The 14,102-nt window shown below is 38.4% G+C and overlaps 2 long non-coding RNA genes across 2 annotated transcripts; one reads left to right on the forward strand and one right to left on the reverse strand.

Annotated features, from left to right (window-relative positions):
• Positions 1–2,779: 2,779 nt before the first annotated feature.
• On the reverse strand, positions 2,780–5,023 carry LOC124126609. Its single transcript, XR_007220220.1, has 3 exons — positions 4,917–5,023; positions 3,491–3,778; positions 2,780–2,885 (listed from the first exon to the last, which is right to left on the reverse strand). It is a non-coding gene; the product is annotated as an uncharacterized LOC124126609 (long non-coding RNA).
• Positions 5,024–13,051: 8,028 nt separating this feature from the next.
• Positions 13,052–14,020, forward strand: LOC124126612. Its single transcript, XR_006859805.1, has 3 exons — positions 13,052–13,078; positions 13,318–13,586; positions 13,938–14,020. It is a non-coding gene; the product is annotated as an uncharacterized LOC124126612 (long non-coding RNA).
• The last annotated feature ends 82 nt before the right edge of the window (positions 14,021–14,102 follow it).

Consider the following 14,102-nt stretch of genomic DNA (forward strand, 5'->3'; position numbering starts at 1 on the left):
TTAGCATGTTAACTATATGATCTTCTTTAGGCAGAGAATGCCGCGCATGAATGTATTTTGTTATTGTTGAACATGTAATATATTTTTAAAGAAATAAAACAGTGACATAATAACTACAACTTTATGTGAGCGCGAGTAGCCTTTTTGGAATGAGATGAATAAGTCTTATAAAGTTGTAAGCTTCTTCACAACCGTGTAACTATGAATTGACTTTATTGGGTAATCAAAAAAGAGATAGGACCTAAAATAGCCAAATTTCATACGATTTCACTTGTCCACCATCTTGGATGCAAGGCGAAAACATTTCAGCGCGTTTGAAGCCACTGAGAATACCCCCTGCAGAGTTGGACGAACATTCTGCGGTGGCGCGGCTGAGTTGAACAGAGGCTATCAGCAGTATTTCCTGTCCAGGTTATTTAGGTCAGTTGTTTGTGTGTGTGTGTGTGTGTGTGTGTGTGTGTGTGTGTGTGTGTGTGTGTGTGTGTGTGTGTGTGTGTGTGTGTGTGTGTGTGCGCGCGCGTGTGCGTGTGTGTGTGTGCGTGCGTGCGTATTTGCGTGCGTGCGTGCGTGCGTGTTGGGGGTGGGGGCGGGGGTGAGATTGGGGGGATAGATGATAGATTTAGCAACAAGTAAGGTCATCTTGAGTGGGAGGGTATTCGCAGATGGATTAGCATATGAACTATGATTCTCTTCAGGAAGAAAATGAGGATCCACGGTGTTCTACCTGGTAGAAGTGTGTTATCAAACCTCACAGCATTGGTTTTTTGACTGACTGTAGCGTCAAAACAAACTCATTCATTTACTTGAACTGAATGTTCATCTTAATTGTTATGGATAGTCACGGAGCCATGATCCAGAGAACAGGGTGTCATTAGATAGAAATAAACTAGGTAATAATAGGATTACCAGAAAAACGGGGTTTTACACACAAGCCAATAAACTTCGCTCATTAACACCAGGGTAAGTCAGTACAAGATTGAAAACTGCCCCATAATTATGTATGACATGCTTGTTGGGTATTGCTAAATATATATGTGAAAACAAAGTTATTAAAATGAAGAGCAAAACTGATGAAACTTAACAATAAACGTGTATACGTGTTATATCGTCACTGCAAAAATAATGATTGTTTGTCTTTAGTATTAACATTCAAATACGTTATACCTTTATTAGCGATATTGTCTTTGTTCCACCGGTGAGTCAGCGTTAGCCGTACTATCTCGTAGTATAATTGAATTTCTGAAGACATCACGATACAGTTTTTACGATGCATCACGTCTGCACTAGCGCTTGATAACAGCCTTGTGTTTGGGTGTTTCAGTGGTTTAAATCGCTGCTCTTGATATTGTTGATTAAACTTTGATACTATGAACAATATAATGTTATGTGAGAGGTTGACTTTAGAACGGTAACATACTAATAGTATATAGGATGACATAAACAGAACAAGTTCGTCCAGATTAGTGTATAGGCAACATTTAATAATTAAAATAATTACATTCAACAACTCCCCTTTTAAGTCCATTTTCCTGACTTATAAGTAAATGCAAGAACAATCGGCCGGAATACAATGTATAGTTCTTGTCCACTTCCATATGACTATATAGCATACAATAAGCTGTCGGGTCCCGTTTAGATCGGTTTGGGTGGCAGCCTAGATAGCCATAGAATAGTTTCATCTTGGAATCTCCCATATCACTGGGGATCCTCTTCAATTTAAATGGAGTTACTCATTACGATTCCGAACATTCACGTGACTGTGTTTATGAACCATTGTCAAATAGTGGTGACATTAAATCTAGGAAACAATACACGAAATCGCACATGCACAGAACGGAAAATTTGGTCAAGGCATTAAGTAATCCGCATGCGCAGAACGATTGATTTCAGTACTTCCGCTAAGCGCTTCGAGTGCAGCGTCAAACGCGCGCCTGTAATCTAACACGCGGGGACTGACCAATGAAATCTGAGAAGTAGAAATACCGGTAGACGCTGTTGCTTGATTGACAATGTCAATCAAGAAAGGGAGGAGCTTAACGCTATCGTTCTCTCCCATTAAATTCCGATGTCAAATAACGACGTTATTTGGACGGAAAAACGATGGTTTGAAAACGTCCAAATAACGTCGTTTTTCCGTCCAATGACCATATACGGGAAAAAACGACGTTTTCGTATTTGCAGTGTTAATTTAGTTTATATTATTTCGTATTGAATATCTATGACCATTCAGTTTGAGATCTTATATATCGGGGTTACATAATCTGAAAAGGGGACCATATTTTTTGTGTCATCGATGCATTGTCCATATGTGGGATCGCTGTCATGGAGTTACATGCAGTGTTTGGTTTTAACATCCCTTCAAACATGTAATAATGAGGAATTACAGTCTGCATTCACTGTGAGATATGAACCTAGACAATAAATAACACCTCCCTGTATTTTTGTCATAATATCCCGAACTCCCATATTGGCAAATGTCTACATATGGAATGAAACTCATTGTTTATACCACATACACCTGTCACCGATATACCGATGAATGTTGGTACTACACCTATAACACTGCGTGTTCGCTCAGATGGTCGCAGGCATACACATACACTAGGTCCTATCAAATTTTAGATATTAAATTTTAAAAATATTATTTACTATTACTGGTGAACACAAATTCAAAAAGCCAGCGCCAGAGAATATAATCAATCTCGATTATCTGCCGATTTTGCATTTTGTTTCTCATTGAAAACTGCTTGATATTAAGCAATAAAAAAGTCAATAATTATTTTCTTTGAATATTCTTTAATGGACAAATAAATATCAAATAAGTTAAATTATAAATAGATTCTTCTGCACGAGTACTGGTGCCGGTGTAGAGTCCGTAGTTTTTTCTGAAAAGTAAAAATTGAGTGTAAAAATACATGTCCGTACATTCACTACGATCATGAAAACATAATGTTAATTGATGGAGTGATAAAAGCCATTTTCGTCAGCCTTAATAACGATCTGGCATTATTTAACCTTGCATGAATAGTGCAAATTGATCAATGCAACGTTAAACAAGGCAGAGAGTAGATAACCATGTACAAAAAACTGTTACTGTAAATAGTCGATTCTGGATGAGGCAATATACTTATTCGATTTAAGCAATCAAGGTACATGTATGATGGTATATAATTTACAATGCCACACTTCCCATCCCAACGTTATCTGGAAGTGGTATTTTAGAAGTTAGTATTAATGAATACAGAGCTCGCTTACATATTACAATGTCATTATTCTTTAAATGCAACGTTTCGGTGTTGGTGTTGTTGCCTGAATCTAGCACCGTGCCGAAACGTAGCATTGATGGAGTATCAACGTTATAACAAATAGGTAAATTCTGTCTTCATCGATTCCAACTTTAATCAGTGTGCACCACAAGTAGGATGTACTCGGGATCTTAGCACGGGATCCCAACATAACATGACATCAACACGAGGGATATCTGATTTACCTTAGATTAAGTCTAAAGCATCCAGTGTAGCGAGTCTGGCGAATGTGTTGTAAGTGTTTTGTGACCTGCGTCCTCCACGTCCTCCACGTCGACCACCTCGTCCCAGCATGTACAGGGGGAACTCGAAGTCGGGGAAGTCGGGGAAGTCAGGGAACTCAATCTCATAGCCATAACCATAGCGACCATATGGATATCTGTTCCTAGAACCAACCGTTCTATATGCACTAGCGGCAGCAACAGCGACGACAAGGAGAAGGAAGACGTGTTTCAGTTGCATTGTGGAAGAGGCTGAAGTAAAATAAAGCCAAGAATGAGTATATGCACTATTATGTATTGTGAGACCAGATGGTTGCCGATATCAATACATGCAAGAAGAAAAAAAATTCTCAGAATTAATGTGTTTCATATTTTGATATGGGAAAACTATTCACACTATTGGGCGATTTCAATATTACTTTTTACTGACAAAATAACTGAGACTGGGTGACTTGAGTGGCTGATAGGTCATTACATTGCCAAGTAGCTTCCACTCATCTTGCCAAAGGAACATCCCAAATATATATTTTACATTTGTTACCATATTTCGTCCTGTCAAAATATAGAGAAGAGAGAGAGAAGAGAGAATAATGTTTATTATAGTGTCACGTGTTATATACACTGGCCATATATTGGCCAAAAGTCAACGATTAAGTGGAGAACGCCAAAATAGCTGTCACGGACAGACACAGTACCCTCTTTGCATATGTATCCTCATATATGAGGTGATGCTGCAAGGTGGCTATGTTACATTGGTTATAGCAGAATGAGGACTTGAACGTTTTCATTGGGAACTTTTTTCTCTTGAAATAATTAAAGGAATAACTTTACCTATTTGTATATACTTAAGACGCGATGGTTAACTGAATTGTTCTTGCGATGGCCGACACGTAGTATTGTATATTCAGTTTGGCTTAAATAGAAGGCAATGACTGCCATGTCCAGAACATATTATTATAACTGGACAGGCCCGTGCTCAAAACGTGTCACCATTATTAACTTTTGAACTTAGATTTAACACACAGGGAATACCCATTTGTTGAAGTAATTTTTTCGTGGCTAAATTGTGATGCGCACAAATAACATAGTTAATATGACATAATCGCGATCCTTAAAACGTATACCACATACTGATAAGATGTCTTGGGTTAATTCTGTGATTAAATCTGGACTATGAGACAGACGGTTGTCACCTTCTAATCTTATACCGACTTTACCCGACTTATACAGACTTTAATAATATTTTTTTCAATGCTATTCATATTTGTACGAAGCATGTGTATAATACAATATTAAAGCAATCATAGAAATGTAATGTTAATCAATTTTGCGACTGATACACATCTGACTAAGAGTGTATGATGCCATTCTCCAAAAAGAGAAAACTTACTTTTAACGGCGTATTCGGCTTTGCTGCACGGGATGTTCAGTGTAGGACCGAAGTGATGATGATGTTTCTCCAACAATGTGTTAACCTTTATATACTAGTACATATGACCACATCTATACATCATACTATACATCATACATCATACTTATAAACATATTCTGACACACGTCCAGTGTGGATCACGACACATTACAACAACGAAGGGCGGCGTTATGCAATCGCCTAAGGCGAACTATTGTAAATCAGGGATAAACAAGTAACATGCTCACTGATTCGCGCATACTGTGTAAATATATCAGTCATTTTCACGGTCACTTTTATATGTTGAGTGGTCACTGTAAGTGTAAGTTTGGACCTTCACTGTTGGCATGAAGCATGTTTTTAGTGTCCTGTCTGAAGTGAAAGCCACGTCTGTGTTGGCTGTCTTGGTGAGCAGCCTGCTGACCTGGTGACTGGAAGGGCCTGACGAGGATGAGGAGGAGTATGGGTAATGGGGTTGGTTTGGACTTGGTTGGAAACGGGATCTTTTTTGCTGTTTTTCTTGAGTTTTCTCCACCAGTGTGGAAAGTGTTTCAGATGCTGAATTTCTTTGCTGAGACTGTGCGGATTACAGTTGGTTATGGCTCGTCGAGTGAGGGTGGCAATTAAAGAAGCTTGTTTGATTTGATACCAGGTGTTCGCATGAAGGTTAGCATATCCTGCCCCATCGGTGGCACCCATCACAAACACATGCAAAACAAGTCAATTGTTCACCTGAAGAAAGACGTGAACATATTGATAGGGAGCAAATCAAAATAGGAAATTGCATCTGACATCATATTTTATTTTCAATAATCCATTTGCAGATCATTTGAATTCTATACATCTCGTGTTTAATCGTGATACATAAAGTATCAGGTAGACTATGTCTTAATGAACATTTCAAATTCATTTTCTGCCAACACTTTTTATGCTCGTTTCACAAGTTATTGTTTCAAATAGTGAGTGAGTATGGTTTTACGCCGCTTCCAGACATATCACGGCTGTGGACATCAGAAATGGGCTTCACATATTGTACCTTTTTGGATAATCGGAAGCGGGCCTTCGGTGTGACAAGCAAATGCTTTAACCACTAAGCTACCCTACCGCCCCCATAAATAAAGGTAACCAAGTACGAATGAAAAGTATGTATTTATAGTATTATCACTTTATAATGTCTACCCTGACCAAGTCAATGTATAATAATTTATGTGGTGGGTAAGATTGCAACAAAAGAGTACGTGTAATTAATTATATTATGTTTTTGAATGAAACCGAGTGTAGTGGGCAATTGGTTACAACTTTTCATTCTCTCATCGAAGAGGTCAGCCAGACATTTAAAAAATCAATCAACAACATAATACATGTCAATGTCACGTGAGTGGATTCACTTCGTGGGAGCACATCTTGGCTAAACAAAACCATAAACCCGCTACTGTCGACAATGGTGGGCCCATCATAATGAGTGTTTCTGACATCATATATAAGCGATTCCACAACATATTGTCACTAAACCTTTTCTCATTTCGTATTAATTATTCATTTAACATTGCCCATATTTCAGATATCTAGAGACCGCCTCCGTGGTCTAGTGGTAGAGCGCCCGCCCGGAGAGCGGAAAGTCCGGGGTTCGGTCCACGGCCGGGTCATACCAAAAGACGTTATAAAGATGGTACTTGTTGTTACCCTGTCTGGCGCTCGGCATTAAGGGGCTAAATCAAGGACTGGTCGGCTCGGGGTCAGTATACTGTGTCTGAGTGGGGCGTTCATGTAAAACTGCGGCATGCTATCTCAGTGGGCTAGCACTAATAATCGGCATCAGTCCCGACTAGTACAAGCAGCCACACACACACACGTGCATGCACGTCGCTATACAAGTGCAATAATCTTCGACGTGACGTTAAACCCTATTTCACCTCACCTCTTGTGACAATCTGATAGCCTGATAATGTAGCTTGCAATGTGCTTGATTGGCAGAATACGCTCACCTTTTAGCGAACACCTGGTATTATCATTATTCGATAGTGTTTGATTTAAACACATGCTTGTAGTCGAAATCGTTCAAAGGAATCTGCGCTGAGCAGGGATTTCTTCATGAAATTGATTTGGTTGTACAGGGTCTGATACACTGTGATCACGAAAGTACTTCAAACAAGAAGACAGCAACATGCTATTTCAAATATAACCCAGCCAAAATCGTCAGCAATATGCTTACAAAACTCAAATGACATTTATAAGTATTTGCTTAACCAGCCTGACTGTGCCTGGATAACCCAAACCCTCTTTGCGCGTGAGTGAGTATGGTTTCACGCCTCTTTTAGTAAGATTCCAGCAATATCACAGCGGGGGACTCCACAAATGGGCTTCACACATTTTACACGTGTGGGAAATCGTGACGAGAGAACGCTTTAGCCATTACACAAGGCTAACCCACTGCCCTGTCACGTTATGTGTAAATATACCACGGCATCCAGTGTGTAGATTAATACAAACGCAAATAGGAAAGATTAAACGTTTATTTTCGCCATTTGTCATTCAATTTCATTTTGGTTTGTAGCAAAAATCCATCAAGAGTACAGGAAAATGGTTTATCTGAAAACAAATGAACATAGACTGTTAATTATTATTCTAATCTCCAACACTGTTTTGTAAAATGTCATCTATGACACAACTGTATATTTTATCAACTTATTTAGTGAGTTACTCCATATTGATCATACATTTGTATACATGTAGGTAAATCCTCATGATGACCAGGCGACTAAATTGAATCATCCGGTCAGATTATGTGAGCCGTGCCCCGGCGTGCCCATTCTAACCGCATGTACGCACATGTACATGTATGTCTTAGACAATTACCCATGGGGACCAGAATTGTCCCCAGCACCACATTGATGGTCGTCACAGGCGACTCAATTGAATCAGCTGGTCAGATTCCGTGAGCCGCCCTAGCGTGCCAGTTCTAACCGCATGTATCCACATGTACATGTATGTCTTAGGCAAATACCCATGGGGACCAGAGTTAGAATTGTCCCCAGCACCATATTGATGGTCGTCACAGGCGATTCAGTTGAAACAACTGGTCGGATTCAATGAGATGTGCACTTGCGTGGATAATTGTTTGTGCTTTCTGTCACTGGTTTGCGGGACCCAGTTTCGATTATTTACTGACCACAGCAGTAAAACTTGAATTTGCTTGAAGTGAATTGCGGCGCAAAGCAGCAGTTACTTGCTGAATTACCCACTTCTATATTTGTACAAGTTACCAGAAAACATCACTTAACGAATCCATGGTGGGAAGAGACTTACCTGAATCCAAAGTCGAAGAAGGGCTCAATGTCGAATAATCCGTACAGGATTCTGTTGTAGGGGTTGAAAGGGTTCAACAATTGATTGAAGAAGCCACCATTGTTTGAATTCTGCCTTGGCGTGAACATGTTGAAGAAACTGTAGGGGTTGGAAGAATTGGTACCAATGGGGCTATTTGGCGATGGGAACGCCGTAATGACAGCAACGTTGACGAGGAGGACAATCAGCATAATTTTGGAAATCATGGTGACGATATTGACTGAAAAAGATGAAATTCCAATTGCTTTATTATATTACAGAAATAGTTATTTAAAGAAATATATTCGTAATGTGTTACCGTAAACCGTTTTTAATCTGAAGACAAATATGAGCTCATAACTGTATTTTGTTTGGAACAGGTTTTTATGCAGAAGCATTATATTTAAACTATACACTGTAGTACATTTAACTCTTGTGTATACCTTTCAATGAAAAAAATATTGAACCATATGCATATATATACAGTTTTTACTTCTGCATGTAAAAACCTATGACATCAAAAACATCGTTTGTACTTACGGTTGAGATACATCAAAGGTTAGCTGCTTTAGTCTGGAAAATGATTATGTTTTGAACAAACTGAATATCGAGGAGCTTATATACCTGTACCTAAGCCATAAACAAATACATATGAAAAAAGCGTGAACATAATAATTCTTTGTGCAGGATTGAAACTGACAAAAGAACAATGGCAGTTAAAAAGACCAATGTCGGGTAATATGTTGGCTCCTTAACGATACAATAAAAAAAATACATTGTGCTCGTGCATGCATTCATTTAGAACAAGAGACATTATAAGGACAACGGCCTTTTATGTATTTCCTGTCTATCACGAATTCGTGTTGTATTAAGTGATATCATTGAGGCCCATGACAGTTACATCCTGAGGCCGTCCAGGGTAAGTATACCTTCATGGTCAGCAGTTCAAGGTCTCTACATTTGTACGTGGATGAAAGGCATGTATGAAAGTCAACGTTCATTCCCCAATGTCCTATGCAACACTTACTTCCCGGTCCTTGAACTTTCAAAGTGTGGTCATAATGTGAAAATGTCCGTTGTTTTGCTTGTTTTTGGAGACTAATTTGATTGACCTGATAAATAAATATAGTTACATACACTCTGTATTTCTTTTCATTTCTTGTTGTGATTGAATTCTCATCGACGAAAATGTCAAGCAACAGGTATATATTGGATGTATCTGGAAGCTCAATTTTGGCAACAGGAAAGAGGCCGATCCCTGTGACTGGCGCAGTAATATTACTTAACTATTAATAACAATTTATATTTATAGGTGTTTTATGTTAGCATGTTAACAACTTCTAGTTATCCATATGTACAATGTAAGGTGACATTTTCAGATGCAATGTTCACAAGTGATCATGATCCTTATAGATCTTTCAATAAAGTGGTAAAAGTTCTAGGTAAGACTTATATCTTAATTTAGGCAGGCCACCCAACCCTATTCAGCGATATCAGTCTGTCTATTTTTGACGCAAAAAATGAGACAAGAAATATTTACAACACACACTTACTGCACATGTCTCCTGAACATGATAATAAGCTGCATGATAGTAGCTTGGTAAAGGGAACCTCAGCTCAGCTATTCCTTAGTGTTTGCCACCTGTATGTTGTGTATGCGGCTCAAAACTGCATGTATATGTAATAATGTATTTTAAGTGATATTCGTCGAAGCGTAATTGCAACCTTTTGAGGGGCGGTGGGACAGCCTAGAGCTTTTATTGATCGTTCGTCACGATAAGGCAAGGATTCGATTCCCCACATGGGTAAAATATGTGAAGTCTCCCGACTTCATATTGCTGTAATATTGCTGAAAGTGGCGTATAATCCAACTCACTCCCTCACTCGCCGTTGACAATTGTCGGAAAGAAATACACTGTGAAATAGTCTTCAAACTTAACAAATATGAATATCACGAAGAACATCGGATCTGATGAAAGTTTTGACACCAAAACAGTTTTATAACACTACCGCGCAACAGTATGTCTTTTTTTTGAGTTTATGCAAAATACGTAACAAGACTGTAGCCAGACGGGGTATATTTTGTCTGTTGAATAATGAGACAGTCAGAAGTTGGAAGGGTTGACATTGTAGCTGCGAAACATGTGAATAACTGCTCAGTCAACTGAATAAGTCGACCCTGCCTTCATTAATTAAGCGTTAAACAATACTCACTCACTCACTCAAGCATGTTATTGTCGAGGAATGTTTTTGTGCAGTTGAAGTAAAAGACAACTATAGCTATGCATATAACGGAGCACATACACCTTGGAAAACGAACGTGAAATTTTGATTATAGACAACAGAGTTTTACAATTCCTTCTTGCAAATCTACATGCCGCATCACTCAATGCAATCACTTTGATAATACTTATAAAAGCAATAGGGAATAAAGGAAGCCACGTTTCACGGCGTCCTTGCGCCACAACGACAAAAATCCCAAATTGAGTTAACCCAGTTTATTTTGCCATTTTGGCTGGAACATTGTGAGGACCTCACATTATTACGATTTTAATCATAGATTGGTATAGTTCACAAATTAGCGGAAATAATGAAGCTATGATGGAAGGACGGTTTTTGATATGTACCAGCTGCTGTAGAACTCGATGGGGTGATCAATGTCTAGAGCGTTGTACATGAATGTAGAGTAGGGGTTGAAAGGATTGTAGTGGTTCAAGAAACCTCTCCTGTATGACCTCTGTTGTGAATTGTCATAGTCATTCACACGTGAGCTCATTTTTGTAATCAACAAGGCATTATCATATAGGTTTAAGTATTCTTCAAAGGGACGCGAGCCTGAGGTATTTTTTATACATGCAATACGTAATTAAAAGTGAACACAAATTCTACAGTTCATTGTGTATTTTAACTACAACGTTTAATTTATTACATTATCTCTACAAAAATCTGAATATTTATTAAGTTGAATCGTTTGTCTCTCTCGTAAAAGAACGTCGAAAGAAACAAAATTTTGGGTATGTGTAATTTCCAAAATGGTTTTATTTGTTACATAACTGCGCAGGTCATGTTGGTGGTAAATAGCACACATGAGAAACAGAAGTAACGTGTTAATTCATATGTGGAAGCCTTTTACACCACCAATATATATTTACATAGATATCTTAAACACCAAAAGTACAGCCCCTGGAATATAGCTCGACATAAAGGGAAAGTCCTATTTCATGCCTAAATATCTTATCTCCAAATTTCAAGTAAATGTTATCAAGTACGAAGTCCAACATAACGTATAACTGTTTTCTCAGGAAATGTCAGATGATATTTGGTTATATTCTTGAAAAGTCGTTCTGAACCTGTGAAGAACGGGATATAACTATACCTAGCATGGTAACCACGTTTTATGACAAATGTCACATGAGTCAAGGAATGAAGTCTTTTCACAGGTTTGTCATGTAGGAAACTTGGGATAACAGCAGGATAAACAAATAGGGGATACGGTGACATACATCCAATCAGGTCAACCACACCTTCTCTAGGTGGGCTTTCTGTTACCGTGGGGCATGTGAAACTTATCCACGGTGGAAGATTCCAGTTTGGCATAGGTTCGAGGTAATTAATGCTTGTCGTACGAACCGACAGCGAGGATCGGGTAGTAAGCATCCGTAACGTTGTGGGACGCTGCTCACATGATCTGCCACTGGTTTGTCCGGCACAGACTAGTATTACATCCAACTACCGGCTTCTATCATAAAGCTGGAATGTTGCTAGATATTGCGTAAACGTCAAACAAACTCCCAAGAAATCTATCCGGCACAGGAATCCCTATGTTAAAGCCCCGAATACTGAAAGTTTATAATGTATTTGTTGGGACTTGACATGATCTGACATTAATAATACACTATTCATTATCTACGGTCTATCACAATAACATAGTATACATATCATAGCATGATTATAGACTTAGCTTACATTATTGAAATGTAAAAGCAGTTACATTGTATCTGAGACGGGTATATGTTGTCCTCTCACACACACACAGAGTTGCACAACCATCTAAATATGGCTTGTTTCAAAGGGCGTCATACGACTCTTGCTCAGAAGTTAATTGAACAAGGTTACAACATCCAAGCCCTCAGTAAAGCTTTCAAAAGGTTTTAAGGTGGACATTTTCAGGACACTTTGACACATCAGTGACAAAAATGATGTCCGATGCAATTCCCAATTTTGACTTGTACCATATGTTCCCATGTTTTTTTCAGGTGAACAATTGACTTGCCTTTGCATGTGTTCGTGACGGGTGCCACCGATGTGGCAGGATACGCTCACCTTTTCGCGAAAACCTGTTATCATTACTGTTAATAGTGATTCATAAACACATGCTCATGATATAGTCGGAATTGTACAATCGACTCTGTTTTATGCAGAGACTTCTTTTGGATATGGAAAGGATTTTGTTGCTTTATTAATTGAACTATTCCACACTAGATCAGATTGTGATTAGGTATGATAAAGGAGGCACATACACATATGTCATACCCTACTCAGCTACGCCAATCTCACGATATGAATAATGGCTTTCCAACGCATTGAGTGATGAGCATATCAATGACCCATGATTGCAAAATTCACAGTAATTTGGTAAATGACCTAATTGTAACGATGATATGCTTTGTGCTCCAAGAACACTAGTAGGTGACACATTTATGATGAATTGACATGTTCCATGTATTCACATTGCACATCAACATTGTGTGTATATAAACCCCTATTTTCTTTCAAAAGGGAACTCGACCATTGCACAAGCACCTAGGCTTTGAAAGGTAATGTAACAGTACAACCAGAGATTCATATTTGTTAAAGAATTTTGACCGTCTAGGCTATCATAAAATAGTGTGTAATAAATGCACATAATATTGGAATTATTGTGGTTTTGAAACAAGAAATACGTTAAAGTTTGCATGTGTAACAGAAACATTAGCTGTCAACAAAAACGAGGTTCTATTACAGTACTAACGAGAAGATATCTCCTTAAGACACATAAGTATTTCTGTTCCAGCAGACTGCCATTTACCATGCATATGAAGTTCGCCTTCCTCCTTCTTGTCGTCGCTGTTGCCGCCTCTAGCGGGTACAGATCGCCCAACTACTGGAGGAACTTTGCTCAGTATAACCACATGAATGACATGGACACTCCTGACTACATGGACGACGACTACAACTCCATGTACATGTATGGAAGAGGATGGGGCTACCGCAATACTGGGCGTGGCAACAACAACTTTTTCGGGAGATACAACAGATATTAGACTTTTAATAACCTGTTCTGAGGTGAGAAGAGAAGACATTCTTTCTGATGTCTCATCAATTATATCATTTCCTATACACCAACACTTTTATCCTGACCATGCTGTCCAAATATTGTAATTGTTTGATAGCAAAGATACAGGTACCGATAAAGAATAAATAACGAGTTTGTGTATACATAGATAATCTCACAGTATAAACGTTATTGAAAACTATACTTTTTTATTTAGATAATTTTGATAAATAAATAATGTATCAAAAATTTAAAAACCACAATCTGAAGTTAAATTGACAAAAGGGTGGATGAATAATCTTCTACCCATTGAAATGTATACGCTCATGTATATTTACAAAAGTCTGTTTTAATTTTTTCAGATGGTTTCCAGGTAAACGAGGTTCTGCTTGATATACACACTGTATAACATCAGAGAAACTGAATAAACATCGAATTGAAGGGACAATGTTTCATGTTTTAGTTTGCCATTTCAATACCAGACGAACGTTTTTCTATAACGTGGATAATTGCTGATGCACATTCAT

This window comes from Haliotis rufescens, unplaced genomic scaffold, assembly GCF_023055435.1.
Source record: "Haliotis rufescens isolate VD_foot unplaced genomic scaffold, xgHalRufe1.0.p SCAF_12, whole genome shotgun sequence".
In the NCBI taxonomy this organism is placed as follows: Eukaryota; Metazoa; Mollusca; class Gastropoda; order Lepetellida; family Haliotidae; genus Haliotis; species Haliotis rufescens.